Source organism: Xenopus laevis, chromosome 5L, assembly GCF_017654675.1.
Source record: "Xenopus laevis strain J_2021 chromosome 5L, Xenopus_laevis_v10.1, whole genome shotgun sequence".
Classification (NCBI taxonomy): domain Eukaryota; kingdom Metazoa; phylum Chordata; class Amphibia; order Anura; family Pipidae; genus Xenopus; species Xenopus laevis.
The window spans coordinates 141629610-141655115 of NC_054379.1; the positions used below are offsets into that span (position 1 = coordinate 141629610).

At 38.9% G+C, this 25506-nt stretch overlaps 1 pseudogene; it reads left to right on the forward strand.

Moving 5' to 3' along the window:
* The first annotated feature begins 1584 nt into the window (after positions 1-1584).
* On the forward strand, positions 1585-24100 carry LOC108716238 (annotated as a pseudogene).
* The last annotated feature ends 1406 nt before the right edge of the window (positions 24101-25506 follow it).

Consider the following 25506-nt stretch of genomic DNA (forward strand, 5'->3'; position numbering starts at 1 on the left):
CAAATGCTTTAAGAAAGTGCCAAGGGCAGGATTGGTAAGGAGAATAGAAAAATTATTGTTTACTATCTTTTTAATGTGAACAAATTAGTAACTAAGTAAAGATACACAAAGCAATTAAAAACTCTCCTTTGCAGTATGTAGCGTCCCCTGCATAAAGCATTTGTGCTTGGTGGTGCAATAGAAGCCCTGCATTTGCATGAATCACAGATCACAGCACTGACAGGCTAAACAAAGCCCTGTACAGGTATGGGATCTGTGACCTGTTATCCAGAAAGCTCTGCATTAAAGGATGCCCATCTCCCATAGACTCCATTTTATTAAAATAATCCAATTTTTAAAAATGGATTTCCTTTTTTCTCTGTAATAATAAAACAGTGCCTTGTACTTAATCCCAACTATGATATAATTAATCTTTATTGGAAGTAAAACCAGCCTATTGGGTTTATTTGATGTTTGGGGGGCACATTTACTTAGCTCGAGTGAAGGAATAGAATAAAAAATACTTCGGATTTCGAAGTATTTTTTTGGCTACTTCGACCATCGAATTGGCTACTTCGACTAATATTTCGACTTCGAATCGAACGATTCGAACTAAAAATCGTTGAACTATTTGACCATTCGATAGTCGAAGTACTGTCTCTTTAAAAAAAACCTCGACCTCCTACTTCGCCACCTAAAACCTACCGAGCATCAATGTTAGCCTATGGGGAAGGTCCCCATAGGCTTTCTAGCCAATTTCTGATCAAAGGAAAATCGTTCGATCGATGGATTAAAATCCTTACAATCATTCGATTCGAAGGATTTAATCGTTCCATTGAACGATTATTCCTTTGATCGTTCGATCGAATGAATAGTGCTAAATCCTTCGACTTCGATATTCGAAGTCGAAGGATTTAACTTCGAGGGTCAAATATCGAGGGTTAATTAACCCTCGATATTCGACCATTAGTAAATGTGCCCCTAAATTATTTTTTTTAGAAGACTTAAGATATGAAGAACCATATTATGGAAAGCGGCATTATCCAGAAAATCCTGAGTATTTCTGATAACAGGTCCAATACCTGTAGTTTGTATTTGCCATAAGCAGGTGGTAAAAACAGAACGGTGTAGTGCCTTGCATTAGCCAGCTGTGCTCAGTTGTGCCTTCTGAATGAGATGCAAGCTTGGGGTGTTCCACGAGGCACGTGTTGCATATCCCCTCCTCCTGTATGCAGCACTGCCGACTCAGAATCTGGAAAGAGGTGGACATTTTATGCTCAGTTCTATGAGTGCAGCAAATTGTGCTTAAGCCACAAGCAGCAACAGAGACAAGGTGCAAAATTCATTCAACTTGCCACTTGGTTGTACCATGCTGTTTGTTTTGTAAAATGAGCCTGCCAGTTCTTTTTATTGCCGGTGGATGTGTTGCTAATTGCAACTGCTGATTTGCAAAAATTACAAATTATTATAAAGAAACCTTTTTTTTTGCATTGAGCAAAGTTCGTCCTCTAATGTACTAAAGTACTTCCCCATAAAGTCCCCTCATTGTGGTGTTATGCATTTGGCAATAGCTTTGTGGGCACTCAAATCCATACAAATGTATTGTTCTTAGGGTACTAATAAGTTATAAAACCCCTGGTCACGAGCATTCTGGATAACAGGTCCCCATATCTGTATCATGCCATAGGTTTCATAAACTCCAAGCTTAGATCAAGCCTAAGAGATGTAAGAGTGTTTTAATGGGCGTTAATACGAGGAGGTAGTGTAACAGCCTCAGCAGGCACAGTTCCAGAAAACATTTAAATAACTACGCCTGCCTCTCGTGTGCTCTGAAACAGAAAGGAGAACATATCAGAATAGTGGAGAAATTACATCTATTTAAAAGGTAAGACTTGTTTTTTTTACTCGTGAATTCACAGTTCTGTACTCACATTCTTTACAAGCTGCTGCTGGTTACAGAAAATGTAAAAGTGTAAAAGAAGTCAAGCTATAAGGGAACAGGAAGACTTATAACTGTCAGTAGGAAATGTACGTAAATGGTGCCAACAGTGAACCTTAACCTATTACAGGACATAGTCTTTCATTTTAAAATTTGTGAAAAATGTGAAAATGAGACAAAACCTTAATTAAAAATAAAAAATATCAGTGACACATATACAAATAAGGAACAGGAGTTCAGTGACCTGTTTCCCCCACAGTGCTTTTATAAACAAAGTTTGCTATTAACCACATACAATACTGATTAGTGCAGCGCTGGTACTGAATACAACTGTATTGAGAGTAAACTTGTTGCATTTGTCTTTTTCAGCTTACTGAGCCACATCATTAATAATTTCTGCATTATGAATTTTGCCCGTGCCTGTTTCAAATTTAGGAAGACCGCAGGAGCTTAGGGAGCTAAATGCGTGGCTCAAGTAGGTAGTCAAGGTAGAGTTTGGGTTCCTAGAGCACTAGGCTGATTTTTCCTTGGTGTACAACCTATATAGTAGGATTGCACCTCAATGGAAGAGGGTCCACTGCGCTGGGGGAAAGAATGGCTAAGAGGTTGGAGGAGTGTTTAAACTAGGCAAGGGGAGGGGCATGAGATAAAGAATTATTATGAGGGACAGCTGGATTAGAAAGGGTGGAGGAGTGTGTTTGTATGTAAAGCCTGAATTAAAGCCATGCTCTAAAGAAATAATCATTGATGCCAATGGGGAGGGGGTATAATCCCTCTGGGTAGAGATTTCAATTGGGCAAAAGGTTACAAAGAAAATGATCATTGGTGTATGTTATAAAACACCTCATATAAGTGACAAGAATGAAGCTAATTTTACAAATAGAAGCGGCTTTGCAACTAGGTCAAGTTATTATTATGGGTTACTTTAATTATCCAGACATTGACTGCGGTAATAGGGTTGTAAAGACAGAAAAAGCTAGTAGGTTTGTAAATACGTATGCTGAATGACAACATTTTATTCCTGCTCGTTCAAGAACCAACTAGGAATAAGTCTCTTTTGGATCTTGTAATAACTAATAATACAGAATTTATCTCTACCATTTGTGTGGGTGAGCATTTAGGGAACAGTGATCATAACATGGTCTCCTTTGAGATTATGTTGCAGAAACAACTCTATAAAGAAGTAACTAAAACACAAAATTTTAGGCGTGCAAACTTTGAAGGTATAAGGGTATCTCTACAACATATTAACTGGGAAAGACACACAGGGTTAAACATGGAAAAAAATGGGATGTCTTTAAAATGCTGCTTAATAAATATACATGTCAGTATATTTCCTTGTAAGCAAGTAACATTGTTTCAAAACAAAACTTTGTGGTTCAATAGAAGTGTTAGTGTTGAGGTGGGTATGAAAAGATGTGCTTTTAGTTAGCTGGGACAGCCAAAAGGTATATTAGGTACAAGGAGGCCAATAAATCATGCAAAAAAGCTAAAATCTATATGGAAAAATATATTGCAGCAAGCAGAAAAAAGAATCCAAAGTTTTTTTAATCATGTAAATAGTAAAAAGGGTGGGACCCTTAATATCAGAGGGGGGGGGGGTCAGCTGGTTGATGAGAAACAGAATAAAAGCAGAGATTCTGAACTGTTATTTTTCATCTGTCTACACAAATGAGGAACCAGTTAATGAAGGTTTTCTGCTTAAAAGTCCTAATTTTAGTAATACCACTAATGATGCATGGTTCATACATGAGGAAATTCAAAAAAGACTAGAACATATTAAGATAAATAAAGGTCCGGGTGGTATTCATCCCAGGTTACTAAATCTCAGGGGCCTTGCTGCTCCAATCTCGGATAAGACAAAGGAGGAAACTTTAGGTTTAAATCCAAGTTCACTGTAGTAAATCGGTCAGGCGTTAGAGTTAATGAGATTCAGGAAAATTTCAAAAGGCAGGCAGCAAAAGATCAAAGTCAGAGGTACAGGCAAAGGTCAAAAGTCCAGGAATCAATAATATAGAAATTTAGGAACACCCAGGACACAAGCAAGCATGACCTATAATCGGGCATGGAACCTGTGACCTGGAAGCATTTTTATTTTCTCAAGCATGCTGACGTCACGAGCCCGACGCAGAGCGATGACAGCAGTGGGTTGGACTGGGCTCTCCTAGCGCTCCTAACACTAAACGAGCTTAGCTCTGTGATTGCCAAACCTCTTTACTTAATTTTTCAGGATTCTTTGAGGTCTGGCATGGGGCAGAGAGACTGGCGAACTGCTAATATGGTGCCGCTATTCAAAAAAGGATCCCGTTCTCAGCCTCAAAACTGCAGGCCAGTTAGTCTGAGATCAGTAGTAGGAAAGCTTTTCGAAGGGTTATTAAGGGATAAGATACTTAACTTCATTGCAAATCATAATACTATGAGTTTTTGCCAGCATGGTTTTATGTGTAATAGATCTTGCCAGACTAATTTCATTTATTTTTATTACTAAATGGCAGTTTGTCGGGAGTTTCCATAACTGAGAAGGAACTAGGGGTTTTTGTGGATAACAAAAGTTCTCTAATTCCGGACAGTATCATTCTGTGGCTACTAAAGCAAATAAAGTTCAGTCTTGCATAAAAAAAAGGTACAAAAAAAGGAGGGTTGTGGGTGCACTCCTAAGGCTATATAAAAACATATTTAAATTTTATAATACCCTGTCTAAAAAAAGAAAAACAGGGTTTTATGTTACAAAGTTATGATCTAACTTGTTTACCTGTGATCAAAATATAAAAGGTCATATACCTCTCTGCTTAACAGTATTACTTGGTAGGGATGCACCGAATCCAGGATTTGGTTCGAGATTAGGCCAAGATTCGGCCTTTTTCAGTAGCATTCGGATTCGGCCGAATCCTTGTGCCTGGCCAAACCAAATCCGAATCCTAATTTGCATATGTAAATTGTGGGGAGGGCGGAATTTCACGTGACTTTTTGTTACAAAACAAGGAAGTAAACAAATTTTTCCACCTTTTCCTTCCCCGCCACTAATTTGCATATGTAAATTAGGATTCGGATTCAGTTCGGGATTCGGCTGAATCTTCCAAGATGGATTTGGGGATTCGGCGAATCCAAAATAGTGGATTCGGTGCATCCCTATTACGTGGAGTAAAATCTCCTGAAACTTGGTTTCAATCTGTGGACTAGATCCTCCCCCCCCACCTGCATATGCGACTTTTGAAAGAGAGACTGCCCAAACCAATGCCCATTTTTAAAAAAATGTGATTGTGAAGAGACTATAATAAAGGCAAAGTAAAGTTGTATATGTAGGTGCACACTTGTGTGTGTATGTGTGTGAGTATATGTATGAGCTTTCAAAAGCCGCATATGCAGGTGGCGGGGGAGGATCTAGTCCACAGATTGAAACCAAGCTTCAGGAGATTTTACTCCAAGTAATACTGTTAAGCAGAGAAGGTATATGACCTTTTATATTTTGATCACAGGTAAACAAGTTAGGGACCACCGTATGGGGTTTACCTTGACGTGGTATGGCGGCTTATCAATTTTATGATCATAACTTTGTAACAAAAAACCCTGTTTTTCTTTTTTTAGACAGGGGATTATTGTACTTAAATATGTTTTTATATGGCCTTAGGAGTGCACCCACAACCCTCCTTTTTTGTACTTGCATAAAAAAGGGCATAAACTCAAGGGATGAAAACATAATTATGCCTCTTTATAGGTCCCCGGTAAGGCCTCATCTGAAGTATTCAGTGCAGTTTTGGACTCCAGTAAGAGGGATATAAATGAGCTGAAGAGAGTGCAAACAAATTGGTTAGAGGGATGGAAGAATATGAGGGTAGACTGTTATGGTTGGGGTTGTTTTCTCTGGAAAAAAAGACGAATGCAAGGGGATGAGATAACAAGTACATCTAATTTACGTAATTCAAAAGACAGCATTAGAGGACATTATAGACAAATAGCAGGGGACCTTTTTACCCATAAAGTGGATCACCGTACCAGAGGCCACCCCTTTAGACTAGAAGAAAAGAACTTTCATTTGAAGCAACGTAGGGGGTTCTTCACAGTCAGGACAGTGAGGTTGTGGAATGCACTGCCGGGTGATGTTGTGATGCTGATTCAGTTAATGCCTTTAAGAATGGCTTGGATGATTTCTTGGACAGACATAATATCAAAGGCTATTGTGATATAAAATTCTATAGCTAGTATTGGTACGGGTATATAGAATTTATGTGAGGATATGAAGGGATTAGTGTCAGTGTGTGTATGGATAGGGATGTCGCGGACTGTTCTGCGGCGAACTTGTTCGCGCGAACATCGGCTGTTCGCGTCCGCCGCAAGTTCGCGAACGTCGCGCGACGTTCGCCAATAGGCGTTCGCGTCAAAATCGTTCGACCATTCGACCATTCGGTCGCTAAAATCGAACGATTAAAATCCTTCGATCGTTCGAATCGAACGATTTTCGGATGTTCGAAGTTCGCGAACTGTTCGCGAACTGTTCGCATTTTTTGCCGGTGTTCGCGAACGGCGTTCGCGAACACATTATCGGCGGTTCGCTACATCCCTATGTATGGATTCTGGGTTTCATTTGGAGGGGTTTAACTTGATGGATTTTGGTCTTTTCTCAACCCCATTAAATTATGTAACTTTGCTTGCCAATGTGCATGATGAGCAGCATTTCTACCATTATTTTTTTCTTTTTTTGTGGTTGTGACCGAACACTATGGGGCCCATTTACTAACAATCACATTTCAATTTTTCCCATGAATCTCTATAAATTTGTGGTTTTCCTATTGTTTTTAAAAGCTTTAAAAATTCAAGATCACAAGTTTTATCACATATGATCGAATTCGAATCAAAGGATTTGCCCCAAAAAACTGATTTTTCAAAGTCCACCAAATTACTCCATATAGGTTGTAGGAGGTCCCCCATGGGTTAAAAAAGCAATGTGGTAGGTTTTAGATGGTGAATGGTCAAAGTTTTAAAGAGACAGTGCATGATAAATTTCAATATTCAAATAGTCGAATTGTTTACAAATTCAAATCGAAGTACACTAAAAATAGCTCAATTTTTCAATTCGACCCTTGATAAATCTGCCCCGTAGAGTTTAGTTTTGCTTAAACCACTAGAATTCCACCTTTAATAAATAGGCCTCCACATGTATATGCATATATAAATATTGGTTGAGGAAGGGGCTAGATAAATCCAAAACATTAATTAATTAATTAATTAATTAATTAATTAATTAATTGCCTATGTGACTTTTAAAGGGGTAGTTCACCTTTAATTTAACTTGTAGTATGTTAGTAGAATGGTAATTTCTTAGCAAATCTTTCAATTGGTTTTCATTTTGTATAATTTTTTTTAATTATTTTCCTTCTCTTTGCAGTTTTCAGATGGGGGTCACTGACCCCAGCAGCCAAACAGAGGTGCTGCTGCCATGAGGTGAGTTGAGAAAGTCGCCTCAAGAGGTAGCAGCCCACAAGTTAACAGGGGTGGCAAAAAGACGCTCCTTGGTAACTTTAGATGAAGTAATTTAGATGCTGAAATTCCGAACTAGAGAGTTGAGCAAGAAGCTAAATAATTCAAAAACCACAAATAAAAAAAAGTGAAGACCAACTAAGTGTGAAAAGAAGAGTGTTACAAAGAGGAAGACACTGCTCTGTAACTTACAAAATAAGTGGGTGGACAATATACAAGCACAAATACAAAGATAAGACATATTGTTATGCTAGAACTGATACAACATTGGATATTTAGTGCCAAGCTTGAACCAGAAACTGTTTTACTGCTCCAAAAGGTAGGATATACATTATTTTTGAAAAGGTTCAAGGAAAGTTCCTATGCAGGAAGTCAGGGATGGAATTCCAAAGATAATAAGCATCAAGATAGAACTTTTAAAGATAAGACTTAGCAGTGGAATTGGATGGTGGGAAATGGTGATGGATCTAAGAAGAACCGAGGAGATAGCCAGGACAAAAGGAGTGAATAGATCTGAAGGGGAAGAGTTGCACTAATCTAGCAAAATCTTACAAACATCCCTCTGTGTAAAAGCGCCATAGATGCGAGTGTCTACATCATTAAAAGTACAGCATTGTTTACTTTGAGTAGATAAGCAGAAATGAGCAAACTGTTCCCGGTTTGTTATTTGTCCAGGCACTTGTTTTGCAATATCTCATATCATTTTAGTGCAGTCAGGGTTCTAGCAAAATAAAACAAACTGAGGGAGGAAAAGTAAAAGTGTAAAGGACAAGCAATTTCCATGGTAAGAGACCTATACCGTTCACTAACATTGGATTTCACAAAATATGCTGTTGAAAAATCACCAAGTTCACTAGGTGTATCAGGACGTGTAGCCGCACGCCACTCACGTTCTTCCACTAAAGACTATAAACACCGAAAAAAAGCTTTTATTGCATTTATTATGGACGTTAGTTTATGATTTATCTTCCTGGTATTTCATCCTTGCAGGTTGAAACTCTAATGTACAAAACATGTTTTACTACATTCTTATACAAGTAAAAACTAATTCCAATAACCACATTAAAATAAAAGTCCATGTGTCCAATTGAGTATGATACAGTATTGGTCAATGTAACTTGCTATCCAGACCTTAGTCATTGCTATTAACAAGCAGCACCAAGAATTTATTTGAATATACAGCTTCGCCCACTAATACTTAAAGGGGAAGGAAACCTCGTCGGCGCTAACCCCCCTCCCCCCTCCCGTGTATTGCCCCCCCTCCCTCCTCCCCCCTGGCCTACCCCTCCCACTGGGCAAATGCCCCTAACTTGTTACTTACCCTTCTGCGCAGGTCCAGTCCAGGGAGTTCACAGGCGACATCTTCTTCCACGCGATCTTCTTCCTCCTTTGACCGGCGCATGCGCAGTAGGATCGTTTCGCCGGTACGATCTACTGCACATGCGCGTGACTTTTGGCGCATGCGCAGTAGATCTGTACCGGCAAAACGATCCTACTGCGCATGTGCCAAAACGCCGGTCAAAGGAGGAAGAAGATCGCGTGGAAGAAGATGTAGCCTGTGAACTCCCTGGACTGGACCTGCGCAGAAGGGTAAGTAACAAGTTAGGGGCATTTGCCCAGCGGGAGGGGTAGGCCAGGGAGGAGGAGGGAGGGGGGGCAATACACGGGAGGGGGGAGGGGGGTTAGCGCCGACGAGGTTTCCTTCCCCTTTAATGCTTTCATTTTTGTGCCAATGTGCCAGTTGCACCTTGTCTTGCTCAAATGCAGTGATGCCTCTATATAACTCATTTATCAAATAATCAGCTTGAAAAGGTTTGTTTGGGAAAATTCTCGACAAAAGAAAATTAGAATTGACTTTTTGGGATTTGATGCCCAATTCGTATGATTTTTTTTTGAGTTGTCAGATTATCGTACAAAACCAGTGCAGATCACAATGTCAAGAAATGACTTCAGGGATATCTGCCTTTGACTTGTACATGACCTAGACAGGTTTTAGCTGGAGATTTTTTGTATTGGATTTTTAACAGCTTTGGTATATAATAAACCTCTAAAAAATATATGTTTTTCCTTTAAAATTTTGAGTTTCCCCTTCAAAGACTCAACCAGAAAAAAAAATGCAGCAAAACCCATGGGCCCCTGACCACTATGGGCCCCTAGGCTAGCCTATGCGTTAATCCACCCCTGTTTTCGTCTGACTTTTTCGAGAAGAATTATTGATAAATTAGTTCAGTTTGTGGATGGGAATTTGGTTGACTTTGTTTTAATAAAAAAATTGATTAATTTAAGTTTTAGTAAATAACCCCCTGATTGTTATTGCTACTTCTTACATCTTTCTATTCAGGCCTCTCCTATTCATATTCCAGTCTCTCATTCAAATCAGTGCATGGTTGCTAGGGTAATTTGGAGCCTAGCAACTAGATTGCTGAATCTGCGACCTGCTGAATAAATAGCTAAATAACTCGTAAACTGCAAGTAATAAAAATGAAAACCAATTGCAAATTGTCTCAGAATATCCAACTCTACATCATACTAATCTGTAACTCAAAGCTGAACAACCTCTTTGAAGGCAACTGTTAGATGAATTGTAACAGTTCAGAATCTGCACCTGAATTACTGAGCTGCCAGACTGTAACACCAGAAGCATGAACATTCAACTTTAAACTTCTGTTTTGGAGAAAGTTTTTGGAAGGTTAACAATTAACTTTTAGTATTAAGTAGATTAGTGATATTTTGAGACAATGTGCAAAACATGGCAGGCAGATATTTTGCACTACTTTGATGAATGATCTTTTAGGCTTAAAAAGTTAAGGGTCCAAGTTATGGTGTACATTCAAATATGTTGAAAGAAATAATAACAATGCGTGCATCACTATTAAACAGCCATTGTAGCAAGTCTCCAGGGACAGGAGATAACTGAGAAAAATGTGGTTTCCGTTTAAAAAAAAAAAAAATGTTGTAAATAATGACAATTATAGATCCGGAATCTTGGGTGGATAAAAAGAAAGTTTAAAAAAGCATACATTTTTGACCATTTAGACTACAAGCAGTTTGGGTTCTAATTCTCCAGACGAAACAAAACTAAGATTTTCTTTCTAATGAGAAACTATAGTATTAGATTATGAAGGGTAAATGTATTTACACATATACAATTTAAGATTAAGATTAAGTGCACATGGTGTATTTCTAGCAAGAACATCAAATAGTGCACATAAACGTGAAAATACATTTATTAATCCATTAAATAGGATGCAGGTATGGGATCCATGATCTGGAAACCCATTAACTGGAAGACCATCTCCCACTGACTTCTTTTTAATCAAATAATTAAATTTGTTAAAAATGGTTAAAATGGTTTGTTTTTCTCTGTAGTAATAAAACAGTACCTTGTATTTGATTCAAACTAAAATTAATTACAGGTTAAACAATCCTATTGAGTTTATTTAAAGGAAAACTCCACAAAAACATAACTCAAGCTTTTTGAAAAGTAAATATAATTTCAAGCAACTTCGCAATATACATCAATTAAAAAATATGCAAAATTTTCATGATTTTTAATGGTTTCTGACAGTTCCCTAAGCCTAGCCCCCTGATCTTCTGCTGATCTGTCTGACTACTTTGCTGAGCTGGCTGACTACTTGTCACAGTTAGCACCCTAAATTCAGAACCGATGCTAATCACCCTGTTCTCGGCTCTTGCTTCTGCCTTTAACAGCTGCCTTTCACCTTGGGAGGAGCCCTCGGCTAATCGGATGCCGCCAGGTCTTATTAAGAGAGGAGCAAATCGAGGGGTTCTGGAAAAGCTAAGGGGCACAACTGTAAAGCAGAGTCTTTTGGGCAGAGAGTAATGGTACAAGGCGTAGACAGAATCATAGTCAGACCAGGCCGGGTCGGGGCAGGCAGAGTACAAACTGAGTCATGCAGGCAAGGGTTAAAGCAGGAGATCAATCAGCAGGGATATAGAAAAGCGAAGTCAGATATCAGGCAGGGGTCAGGATACAGAAGTCAGAATCGCCAAAAAGCCAGGCAAGGGTCACAACAGAATTCAGAATCAGAATTACAGATAGCTAACAGCTCAGAAGCACCAGGAACACAATCCTATAACGGCCAATGAATAGGACGCCACGTCCCCTTTAAATAGTTTTGAATTTGGTGCCATTGCGCGCTGGTGTCATTACGCCAGCGCCAATGCGCCTATAAATACAGGAGATGCGCGCCACTAAGGAACAGGCATAGAAGAGGACGTGAAATGCGAAAGGCGTCCCCGCCGAGGACGTCTCCCCACTAGACCACCACGGTATGTTGCATTACCTCCCCTTGAGGAGGGGGCCACCAGACCCCCAGGTTTCTCAGGAAACTTAAGATGGAATTGTTTCCTGAGACGATCAGCCCTAATGTCACAAACAGGAACCCAGGAATTCTCCTCAGAACCATAGTCCTTCCATTTTACTATTGCAACTTACCCCGCACAAGGCAAGAATCAAGGAGTTCTTGAACTACAAACTCAGGCTGACCTTCCACCAACACTGGGGGAGGAAAAGACTGTTGACGGATCTGTGAGGCTGGTTTTAAAAGAGATACGAAGTATGAAGCCCAGCTACTCTTGCAGATACAAGTGGCTTCACAGCTGGGTCAAGTTGTTGCTATGGGTGACTTTAATTATCCAGATATTGACTGGGGTAATGGGGTTGCTAAGATAGAAAAACCTAGTAGGTTTGTAAATATGCTGAATGACAACTTTTTATTCCAGCTCGTTCAAGAACCTACTAGGAATAACTCTCTTTTGGACCTTGTAATAACTAACAATACTGAACTCATCTCTAACATTTGTGTGGGTGAGCATTTATGGAATAGTGATCATAACATGGTCTCCTTTGAGATTCTGTTGCAGAAGCAATTCTATAAGGGAGTAACTAAAACACTAAATTTCAGACGTGCAAACTTTGACAGTATAAGGGCATCTCTGCAACATATTAAGTGGGAAATGCTTTTCACAGGGTTAAACACAGAACAAAAATGGGAAGTCTTTAAAATGCTGCTTAATAAATATACTTGTCAGTATATTCCACTTGTAAGCAAGGAACGTTGTTGCAAAGCAAAACCTTTTTGGTTCAATAGAAGCGTTGGTGTTGAGGTGGGTAAGAAAAGACGTGCTTTTAAGGCTTTCAAGTTAGCTGGTACAGCCGAAACATTTATAAGGTACAAGGAGGCCAATAAATCATGCAAAGAAGCTATAGGGCAAGCTAAAATTGCTATAGAAAAGGATATTGCAGCAAGCAGTAAAAAAAACCCAAAATTATTTTTTAAATATGTTTAAATATGTTAATAGTAAAAAAATGAAGCAGGAAGGGGTGGGACCCTTACTATCAGAGGGGGGTCAGCTGATAGATGAAAACAAAATAAAAGCTCAGATTCTGAACTCATATTTTTCATCTGTCTACACAAATGAGGAACCAGTAATTCTAGTAATACAACTAATGGTGCATGGTTCACACATGAAGAAATTCAAAAGAGACTAGAGCATGTTAAGATTAACAAAGGTCCAGGGCCAGATGGTATTAATCCCAGGGTAATTAGCGAGTTTAGCTGTGTGATTGCCAAACCTCTTTACTTAATTTTTCAGGATTCATTGAGATCTGGCATAGTGCCAAGAGACTGGCGAATTGCTAATGTGGTGCCTCTATTCAAAAAAGGATCCCGTTCTCAGCCTCAAAACTATATGCCAGTTTGTCTGACGTCAGTGGTAGGAAAGCTTTTCGAAGGGTTAATAAAGGATAAGATACTGGACTTCATAGCAAATCATAATACTATGAGTTTGTGCCAGCATGGTTGTATGCGTAATAGATCTTGCCAGACTAACTTAATTTCTTTTTTTGAGAATGTAAGTAGAGACCTCGATTCTGGGATGGCAGTGGATGTGATTTACTTAGACTTTGCTAAAGCATTTGATACAGTGCCACACAAAAGGTTACTGGTTAAATTAAGGAATGTTGGCCTGGAACATAGTATTTGTACCTGGATAGAGAACTGGCTAAAAGATAGACTACAAAGAGTGGTGGTAAATGGAACATTTTTTAATTGGACCAGTGTTGTTAGTGGAGTACCGCAGGGCTCTGCACTAGGTCCCTTGCTTTTCAACTTGTTTATTAATGACCTGGAGGTGGGCATTGAAAGTACTGTTTCTATTTTTGCAGATGATACTAAATTGTGCAGAACTATAGGTTCCATGCAGGATGCTGCCACTTTGCAGAGTGATTTGTCTAAACTGGAAAACTGGGCAGCAAACTGGAAAATGAGGTTCAATGTTGATAAATGCAAGGTTATGCACTTTGGCAAAAATAATATAAATGCAAGTTATACACTAAATGGCAGTGTGTTGGGAGTTTCCTTAAATGAGAAGGATCTCGGATCTAAGAAATTAAGTTAGTTGAAATTAAATTAAGTTAGTTGACGGATCTGTGAGGCTGGTTTTAAAAGAGATACATGAAAAGAATTAGAGATTTTGAAATTATCAGGTAGTTTGAGACGAACAGAAGAAGGATTGATTATTTCAATAATGGGATATGGACCAATAAACCTGGAACCCAATTTGAGTGAGGGAACCTTAAGTTTGATGTTTTTTGTGGATAACCAAACTAAGTCTCCTGCCTGATATTTGGGTGCCTCTCTGCGAGACCTATCAGCTGCCCTCTTTTGAGTGGCCATAGCTGCAGAAAGAGAGTTGTGCACCTCAGACCAAATCTTGTTTGACAGAAGAATTGACAGAGGGTACAGAGGATAATAAACCAGAAAAATAAAATGCTTTGGGATGTAAACCATTAACAATATAAAATGGAGATTCACCAGTAGAAGCATGAGTTGCATTATTGTAAGCAAATTCTGCCCAGGGTAATAGTTCAGCCCATGGGGATTGGTTGTCAGACACATAACACCTCAGGAATTGTTCAAGGGATTAATGAACTCTTTCAGTTTGACCATTGGTTTGAGGGTGGTATACGGTAGAGAAAGACAACTCAATTCCAACCAAAGAGCAGAATGCTTGCCAAAATTTAGAAACAAACTGTACCCCTCTATCAGAAACAATATTAACCGGAAAACCATGTAATTTGAAAATGTTAGAAATGAATAACTCGGCCAAAGTCTTAGCAGATGGGAGGTGTGGGATGAAATTACTAATTTTTCTGAACCTATCCACCACCACCCAAATCACTGTTTTCCCATGAGACGAAGGGAGGTCAACGATAAAATTCATAGACAGATGGGACCAGGGTCTGTCAGGAATAGGTAATGGCCTTAGCAATCCCTGTGAAAGATTCCTAGAAGACTTTGCTCTCTGACAAACAGGGCAGGAATTAACAAAATTTTTGGCATCTTGTTTAAATGAAGGCCAGGCATCCACACATCACGGGACAATAAAGACACCGTTTTAGAGATACCTGGATGTCCCGCCATTTTTGAATTATGAGCCTCACCCAGCACCTGTTCCCTTAAGTCTTCAGGTACAAATAACCTCCCAGAGAGAGTATCTACAGGGCAGAAGATTGAACTGAGGACAATAGTGCAGCAAGGTCTGATCCCAGAGCTGCCACAATCAACTTGCCCGGAATGATGGGAACACACTCACTAGGTTCAGACAGGTTAGGCTCAAAACTCCTAGAGAGTGCATCGGCCTTAGGGGCAAATTCACTAAGACGCAAAGCGCCGAACGCTAGCGTTATTTCGCTAGCGTTGGGCATTTTCGCTACTGCGCAAATTCACTAACGAACGCTGGCGTAGTTTCGCTAGTGTTACTTCGCAACCTTATGCCAGGCGAATCTTTGCTAGCGATGAAACTACGCAAATTCACTAACTTGCGCATTGTAGCGAACGCTACCTTTTACGCTAGACTTCCTTCGCCACCTCAGATTCCTTCGCCACCTCAGACCTGGCGAAGAGCAATAGAGTAGATAGGGATTGTTTCAAAAAAAGTCAAACATTTTTCTAAGTCCCAAAAAACGCTGGCGTGTTTTCTACATGATGGCTGATAGGCTGAAAAAGATCGAAATTTTTTTGGGGCTCCCCTTCCTCCCCCTACTTTTCCTGACTCATGGCAACTTACCTAGACAGTGGGCACATAAAATTTTTATTTGCAGATTTGAAGGTTTTCTGGGCATTTGTAGTGCAGATACGTGTTCCTCCATTGAAATTTGAATTTCGTGCCGTATGCAAATTAGCCTTCGCTAGTGCAACTTCGATTAATATAGCGAAACAACGCTAGCGCAACTCCGCAACCTTTCGCTACCCCTGTGCGCAACTTCGCATTTTAGTGAATTTGCGGAGCACTGGTGAAAATTCGTCTGGCGAAGAGCGGCGAAGTTGCGCCTGGCGCAACTTCGATTCTTAGTGAATTTGCCCCTTAGTGTTTTTGGAACCGGCCTGTAAGTAAGAGAGAAATGGCAAACTCAATGTATAACAGATTCTTGTGGTCAGTAAAGACTGTTATAGTATGTTTAGCCCACTCCAACAAGTGTCGTCATTCCTCAAAGGCCCATTTGACAGCCAACAATTCTCTATTACCAATGTCATAATTGGCTTTGGCCGGTGAAAATTTCCTAGAGAAGAAGGCACATAGATGGACCTTGTTGGTTATCGGATGCCTTTGAGAAAGGACCGTACCTGCCCCTACCTCTGAGGCATCCACCTCTACAATAAAAGGAAGTAAACAAAGGGAACACCAAGAGCCCCAATAGTGTAATATGTATTGGTAAGGGATAATGAAATAAGAGTAGATAACATATACTCACAAACCAAGGTTACCAATAGGCAACCACTGTAAAGGCAGATTGTCCTGACCCCACTCAGGATTAAGAAGTCGCTCTCTGTAGATAGAAAAAGGGTATCAACCCTCCACCCAGGGTGGACTTAGTATTGTATAAAAAGAACAGTGGCGCCAAAAGAATAAAAGGATATAAACGAGTTTAAAAACCAAAACTTGGTAATCAGAGGAGGCAGTAGTGGACTTACCTCCTCCAAGCAGACACAAAACGACTGTAATTAAGCAGTCAAAATTTATTAACGAACTCCAATCAGTGCAACGCGTTTCACGGGCTCAGACCCGCTTCTTCAGGCAATAAACATAGGAGTTACAGCTGTGAATTTCTGCAAAGTTAATATAAAGTTAATATAAAGTCATAAGTAACAAAACACGCCTTTCTACACGCCCCACTATGTTTTTGCTCACTGCACTTCCTTTTTACCCTATTTACTGCACTTCATCTGTATAATTGTTGTATCCTCTAATACCTATCAACCTTTACGTTGGTGTATCCCAAAACCCCCCATTTTTTTAATAGCTAACCAATCCCTGCACCATACCTTTATCCCAGAATAATGACTACCATACATATTTTTGTAATACTAAAAAAGCTTTTGTTTTGACGAATAAGCATACAGCATACTATTTGTCACTTTGGTCTCTGAAATTCACAGCTGTAACTCCTATGTTTATTGCCTGAAGAAGCGGGTCTGAGCCTGTGAAACGCGTTGCACTGATTGGAGTTCGTTAATAAATTTTGACTGCTTAATTACAGTCGTTTTGTGTCTGCTTGGAGGAGGTAAGTCCACTACTGCCTCCTCTGATTACCAAGTTTTGGTTTTTAAACTCGTTTATATCCTTTTACTCTTTTGGCGCCTCTGTTCTTTTTATACAATAAAAGGAAGAGTAGTATCAGGGTGACGGAGAATGGGATCAGACATAAATTCCTTTTTAAGGAATTCAAAAGCTTGAATAGCCTTGGGAGGCTACATACTTGGATCCGCACCCTTTTTGATTAGATCCGTAATCGGAGACACCACCAAAGAAAAGTTTTTTATAAACTGACGATAATAGTTAGCAAAACCTAAGAACCTTTGTGTTGCACGTAAGGAAAGAGGTTGAGCCCATTCCAATATGGCCTTAACCTTCCCGGGATCCATTTCTAGTCCCTTTCCAGAGATATTGAACCACAAAAATTGGACAGAAGAAACCTGCATTTCTCTAGTTTTGCAAATAAACTATTCTTTCTTAACCTGAGCAACACCTCCTGGACATATTTCTGATGGTCACCCAAGTTAGAGGAAAAAATAAGAATACCATCAAGATATACCACGACGAATAACCCCAGCAGGTCCCGGAAGATATCATTGACAAATTCCTGGAACACTGCAGGGGCGTTGCAAAGATCGAATAGCATAAGTAAATATTCGTAGTGGCCATACCTGGTGTTAAAGTCGTTTTCCACTCATCCCATTCCCTGATATGAATGAGGTTACATGTACCCCTAAGGTCAAGTTTGGAATTGGCGAAGACCACCATCCTTCTTGCCCATGAAAAATAATCCAGCACCAGCAGGGCAACTAGAGGGCCTAATAAAACCTCTTTCAAGATTTTCTTTGATGTACTTTGATGTTCTTTGCTTGGGCTTCTGGCAAGGAAAGAGGATAAGTTCTCCCTCTAGGGGGAGTAGACCCAGGGATGAGGTCAATTGGGCAGTCATAATGCCTATGAAGAGGTAATGTTTCTGCGGCTTTTTTTAGAGAAAACATCAGAGAAATCAGCGTAAGCCGTGTGTAAACCTTCAAGGGATGTGACTGCCACCAATTGTGGAACACTTATGCAAGAGTTTTTTTTGACCCCACTGTAGAATCTCCCCAGTTACCCAGTCAATGTGTGTGGTATGCACCTGTAACCAAGGTAACCCTAATATTAGAGGATAAGAAGAAGAACCCTCAATAACATAGAAGGATTACTCCTCAAACTGCAAGTTGTAAATGCACATGGACAATGCCACAGTTTTCTTAGTTATCAAACCTGACCCCAAAGGACTTTTGTCAACCGCTAAGATTCTCATGGGAGGAATAAGGGATATTAGAGGAAATTTAAACCTTGCTGTGAAAGCAGCATCCACAAAATTTCCCGCTGCCCCAGAATCTACAAAAGCAGAAACCTTAACGGAGCCCGTAGGCCAGGTTAATTTAACAGGTACCATGATCCTAGAGGAAAATTGGGGAGTGGAAACTTCTCGACCCAAATGGAGCTCCCCTTCTCCATTTAGGGTTTGAAGTTTCCTGACATTTTTAGGACATTGGTTTAGAAAATGACCCTTTTTCCCACAATAAATACAGAGACCCTGAGACCGCTTGCGGGCTTTTTCCTCAGGCATTAGATGAGTTATACCCAACTGCACGGGTTTCACCTGAGGCAAAGGCACAAAGGGGTTTGATGTTTTATTATTAGTAAATCCAGTAAGAAAAGAAAGTACCCTTCTCACCCCTTCTCTAACTCTGTCTTCTATCTACTTGGATGGCTAGAGACATTAGATTATCTAGACTGGTAGATAGAGGGTAGTTTACTAAGCTGTCTTTTACAGCATCAGAAAGCCCTAACCGGAATTGACTCCGAAGAGCCATGTCGTTCCAACCAGCCCACGGCGGAACTCAGTGCAGTACACCTCAGCATCCCGTTTCCCCTGGCGTAATTTACGAATTGCGGTATCGGCTGAAGAAGCACGATGCGGGTCATCGTAAAGTATCGCCATACTGTTGAAGAAGGTTTCTAGGGAAAAGGGGGCAGGATCAGAGGCGGGTAATCTTAGGGAACAAAGTTGGGGGTCACCCTGTAACAGGGTCATTACAAACCTCACTTTTTCAAACCTCACCAATTGTCAAGGATTGAGGGAAAAAGCTAAGGTATAATTTGCATGCCAGTAGTACGTGGGGTCTGGATGCACATGCCCCAGACCTACAGCTCAATTTGAAGGTATCCAACCAAACAGAAGACAGCAGGCACTCACCGATCTTGTAAAAGAACTGAGAAATGTATTTAAGACCACAAAGTAAATTAATACATAGCCACGTGTTTTGTTCACTTGGGCACTTTCATAGGCATTATGACTATAGACCACTGGTTTTCCTTCCAATAATAATTAATTATATCATAGTTTGTATCAAGAACAATATACTGTTTTATTATTACAGAGAAAAAGGAAATACTTTTTTTAAAATGTGGATTATCTGGATAAAATGTTATATATGAGAGACAACCTTTCAGCTTTCTGATAACAGGTTTCTAGATAATGGGCCCCATACCTGTACTCAGATAAAGTGTGGGATCTGTTATCCAGAATGCTAGGAGGAAACCTTGGGTTTTCTGGATAAGGGATTTTTCTGTAATTAGGATATCATTTAAAAATCAATTGACATCAAATACCAACAAATACAAGTTACTGTTTTATTACAAAGAAACAGTAATTTTTAAAAAATTATTTGCTTAAAATGGTGTAGACGGCCTTCCTCCAATTTGTAACTTTCTGGATAACAGGTTCCTGGATAATATTATATTATGGGACTGATTTATCATTGGTTGAATGTTGGAGTTTTGGTTTTTTTACCTTTTTTTAACTAAATTAACCTTGAAACTTAAGAAAAGACTTGAATGGCAAAAACTTGATTCAGAGAGTTTGAGTCCTGCAACCCAAAAACTTGAATTGATTGCGTTTTCGGTGGAAAAAACTTTTATTGATTGAATCAAGCTCTTGATACAAGTTTTTGGCCAAAACCCTCAGAAAAAAAATTTGAACATCAAGCCGGCTGTTAACCTCAAATGGTTCCAGGGACCTCTGCTATTGACTTCTACATGACCTTGACAGGTTTTAGGTGGTATATTTTCATATTTGAGCTATTTCCAGGTTCGATGTATAATAAATCTCTTTTAAAAAAAAACTCGATCAATTACAGTTTTTTTTTTAAACTGAAAGTGTGAGTTTTGACCAAAAAATACAACTAGAATATAAAAATTTTCATGGAAAAAAATAACTTGAATCTTAATAAATCTGCCCCTAAATGTATCCAATTTTAGGTATATGTTACAAGTCTAACTTACAGGTGAAATCTGTTGTTCATGCAGTCCATATGAGTCCTTTAAAGCAAAAAATAAATTGACCTTGTATTTTTTTTCTTGAAACAGCTCTTAGCAAAATGCATGGTCTTCAATTTGCATGCAGAATGCTGTTGTCACCAAACCCTATAATATTGGCCACATATGAAATTCCAACAATATACGGTTGATCAGTTCCACAGCTACATCTTTCATAGCTACTTAGAAAGCAGCGCATTTGGAAATATAAATGCCATTCAGCATTTGAAGGTCAAATGCAGCCTTTGATGTCGCAAATTAAACATTTCGAGATAAACAGATCAAATAACTTAAAATACAATAACATTTACAGAAGATCAAAATATGCAATATACTTATTCCAGCATATTTAACGACTCATAAACCTTGGTGTTTTTCATGTAGCTGTGCCCAAACTTTAACAATGGGAAGGATTATAACTTTACTAAGTTGCTAAAGTCATGATGGTCTAACCCCTGAGGTGGTGCGGGTAAGGAAATATAACATTATTGCATAACACTGAGAAAAAAATAGAAACTTTTGTATTCAAATTTACAATGCCCAAGTTTCAAGCCATTGGTTTACAGTTTTGAATAACGAGAAGCACCCAAAGGCACAGTCTAATGGATTAAGCCTATGATTAAGGCTGGAAGCACCCAAAACGCATCAGGCTTACAGTGTTGGGGTGTATTTTTACTATGTTTGAAATAAAGATTCCAAGTTTCTAGTAATGGCCCATTGTTACGGGGTTCCACTTCTTTTCTTCTACAGCAGGGGTGTCCAAACTTTTTGCAATGAGGGCCAGATTTGGTGAGGTGAAAATGTGTGAGGGCCGACAATTCAGCCTGACATCCATTCCGAGGTAGCTAGCTTGTGATCAGGATCATTCACTCCTGGAGATGGACACGTACACAGTGTTTAGAAAGTGGAGAAGTGGAGTCTGTTTGGACTAATTATCTGCGCCTCATTTAGACAAGGAATCGTGAAACCGTAGCAGTAATATTTGGGCACATGATTAGTAAAATGATCTTCTGTACTGCTGCCTGTGTGCTAAAGGAGTTAGCCATGGACACGTACTGGCACATAGTGACGCTCTGCTCTGGCATACAGTAGAAGCTTGCCAGGTTTTAGTTTCCAAATGTTTTAATATTTTGCTTTGATAACGTCTCAAATATTTCAGTTCAAATAAGCTGAATGTGAAAATATGCTAATTTCAATTTTTAAAAATTTGTCCCTGAGAATCACATTTCTCAGGGCAAGTTCCAAACTGCAAAAAAAATCTAAACATTTTTAAAACTGCAGTCATTTAGAAGTCACATGAGTCTGTGTGTTTCTTCAAAAACTCTTGTCTGCCCTAGTGTACTAATCTTATTGTATGTCTTTACAGGGGGGATGCATTATTACCAGTGTACATTTAATGATTAAACTAGGGGGCATTGTTTGCATGTGTCTTTTAGGCACCAGTCAGCTTTTGGATTGATAGTCATGGCAAGGGCAATCAAATATTATTTCTGTTTTAAGAAACCACCATAAAATAGCTCATACATTCCTTCACCTACCAAAAAAGTTCATCCATGTAAACCTTTTAAATACAAAGCTTTTTACCAAGAATGTCAGTGGAGGGACTAATGCACTTTTGAGCAGGTAAGAAGACCCAAAGCACATGTAGGATTTATGTTCCAACATAGGCTAACATTTTAATGGGTTTGAGGGGTGTATTAGTATATTAGTTAGTGTGGCATGTGGTCCAGTATTAGAAGCTGACGACGGAGTAGGGAGAGCAGCCAAAATCTGCCCATGAATATATGATTTTTATGTTATTCATGTTCACGTGTTCTGCAGGTGGACTATATAAATAAACAAAATTACACCAAGGATGAATGGATTAAAGGTGCTTGGCTTTCTAGTTTCTGCCGCCATCTTGGGCTTCATCTACAAGACTACCAGAAATCAATCAACCATTCCTTATATTCTTTCCTACATCTCAGCACCCTCAAACAATACAAATACGAATCCATGGAATATTCTAAGAGAAGGGAATGGAGTTATGTTTTTGGAGACAACTGACAGAATGGAGCCACCTCCTTTAGTATTGTGTTCTATTGAGTCTGCGGCCCGTGTGTACCCGGATAGACCAGTGGTTTTCTTCATGAAAGGATTAACAGACATAAACTCAGAAGAGGATGAGAAACGAGCAAAGGAAAGATTTCCATCTCTGTCTGCTCTTAAGAATGTCTACATCTTCCCACTCAGAATGGAGGAATTATTTAACAATACACCACTTCTTAGGTGGTACCTAAAGGTATGTTTGTTTCAAATGAAAGTATTTTATTGTATTGTAGTCCTTTTCATATATTACAATTCATTTTACTCATGTAAGTTACCTGCTGGACAAATATAGGAAATCTCTGCTACAGCTGTGGGAGGTACTTGGAATTTATGTATGACTTCATCTAATGTGGTGAAAAAGGTGTACCTCAAAGGACTCTAAACTGTCTCTTATATTAATAATAATACTAGGGATGCACCGAATCCTTTGTGAAAGATTTGGCCGAATACCGAACCAAATCCGTACCCTAATTTGCATATGCAAATTAAGGGTGGGAATGGGAAATTGTTTTTACTTCCTTGTTTTGTGACAAAAAGTCATGCGATTTCCCTTCCCACCCCTAATTTGCATATGCAAATTCGGATTCGATTCGGCCGTGCAGAAGGATTCGGCCGAATCCAAATCCTGCTAAAAAAACCAAATCCTGGCTAAATCCTGAACCGAATCCTGGATTCGGTGCATCCCTAAATAATACTTATAGGAAAAAAAAATGACTCCCTTATGCAGAATGCTGACACAAGAAATGGGGGAGTAAAACACTGTATTTCAGTCCCAGCAAATGGACACAATAGATAGGCGGCACAAGGATGGGACCAGAAATACTGCAATTTAGGGAAATTATGGAAATATAGTGGGGATAGCAAAGACAAGCCTTGCTGACTTAATATTACTTTCAATGTCTCAGTATTATGAAAGCAAGAAAATACAGGGCTAAAGTAAGAAAAAATGTAGTAATACTGTTTAATTGCTGATGTTTTTGTTTCTGGATTATACTCTTTTAGGCTGATCCTAAACAGGAAAAGTATTGGATCCATAACCTCTCTGATGGCTGCAGGATGGCTATGATATGGAGATATGGTGGTCTTTATTTTGACGCTGACATCATCTCAATGCGACCAATCCCAGAAAAGAACTTTCTGGCTGCTCAGGACCTCCATACATCTGGCAGCAGTGTTTTTGGTCTCACACCCCATCACAGTTTTGCGTGGAGAAGTTTAAATGACTTTGTAGACAATTACAATGGAGATGTGTGGGCAAATCAAGGTCCAACTCTATTTACACGAGTTCTCAAACAATCATGTGAATTACCTGACTTTAAATCTCTAGACAGTATTGTATGTGGAAATATCTCCTTCCTGCACCCTGAGCGCATTTATCCTATACCATATGTAAACTGGAGGAAATACTTTGAGGTTTGGGATAAATTACCAACTTTTGATAATTCGTATGCATTGCACCTCTGGAATTTCATGAATAGCCAGGAAAAGAGGACTGTGGATATAGGCAGCAACACGTTAGTGGAGAATCTCTATAAACAGTATTGCCCATCAATGTATGGACTTCTCTCAAAAAAATGTGACCACTGCAAATCAGTACAATAAGATATTTCCTCAAGGTTATTCAGGAAACCAGTAGTAAAAGTTGTATAATTTATCTCATATTTTTTTTATAAATAAAGGGATTTACTTTTGTATAGTTGTTATCAAATGAAAGTGAAATGAAAGTAAAATGTTTGTGCAGGGTGCAATGGTGGCATTCCCCTGTCAGTAATCCTCCTATAGTAGCGTGTTTATACTATAGTGCTTATCTATACTATACTGAACACACTTTTTTTTAAAAAAATGAACATTCACTAAAAGATTGCCAGATCTATAATACTCTCTCCCTAGGAACTATAATTATAATCATAATATTCTGTGAAAAAGAACTGTAATTGTACATCTACATCTAACTTCGAGTCAAGGATTCAAAGTAAAAAAACTTTTTATTTCGAAGTTTTTTTGGGCTACTTCGACTATGACTACGACTTCGAATCGAAGGATTCGTAGTAAAAATTGTTCGACTATTCGACCATTCGATAGTCAAAGTACTGTCTCTTTAAAAAAAACTTCGACCCCCTAGTTCGCCATCTAAAAGCTACCGAAGTCAATGTTAGCCTATGGGGAAGGTCCATAGGCTTGCCTAACTTTTTTTGAGTGAAGGATATTCCGTAGATCGTTGGATTAAAATCCTTCGAATCGTTCGATTCAAAGGATTTTATCGTTCGATCGAAGGAATTATCCTTCGATCGTTTGATCGAACTATCTGCGCTAAATCCTTCCTTAATTAACCCTCGATATTCGACCGTAAGTAAATGTGCCAATTAATGTATGAAGATCCAAATAATGGAACGATCTATTATCCGGAAAACCCCAGGTCCCAAGCATTCTGGAGGACAGGTCCTATACCATACTAAATACATTTTGTGATCTTTATATATAAAAAAAAACGTTTAGGCGTTGTGCAATTGATTGTATATGTGTGAGATGACCCAGGCAATGAATAGCTGATGTCAAAGTGTCAAATACTGAAAAATATGTTGGGAAAAAAATGTTTCATACTGGTATTTTTTAAAAAAAAATATTTAAAAATGTCAAATGCAGGACTTTTTCATTTTTACATTTTTCAGAGGTCTTTCATGCTGTTTGATTTTTTTTATAGTTATACATATGTTTCCTGACATTTCTAATGCTCTTGATATATTGAAATGTTTCATTACATTTCTCCATAATTGAAAACATGTTACCAATGTGGCTAAGTAATCAAATAAATTGTATCCTATTGGCCTTAAAAACGTCATTATTACAATTCACTTGAAGTAAAAAGTCATAAAATGGTTGTCACATTGTAGGGGATATATGACAAACTAAATAGATGTGACATTCCTGCAACTCTGTAAAATGTATACAACTTCTCTTCACACTTCTCTTGAAAAAGTTGTTCCACATTACACATGCGAAACATGTTTTTAACTGGTGACAAAGAATGAATTAAAACAACAACTTTACTTTAAAATAAAAGTCAAATAGATATGGCAAGTCCATTATTACCTTTCTTT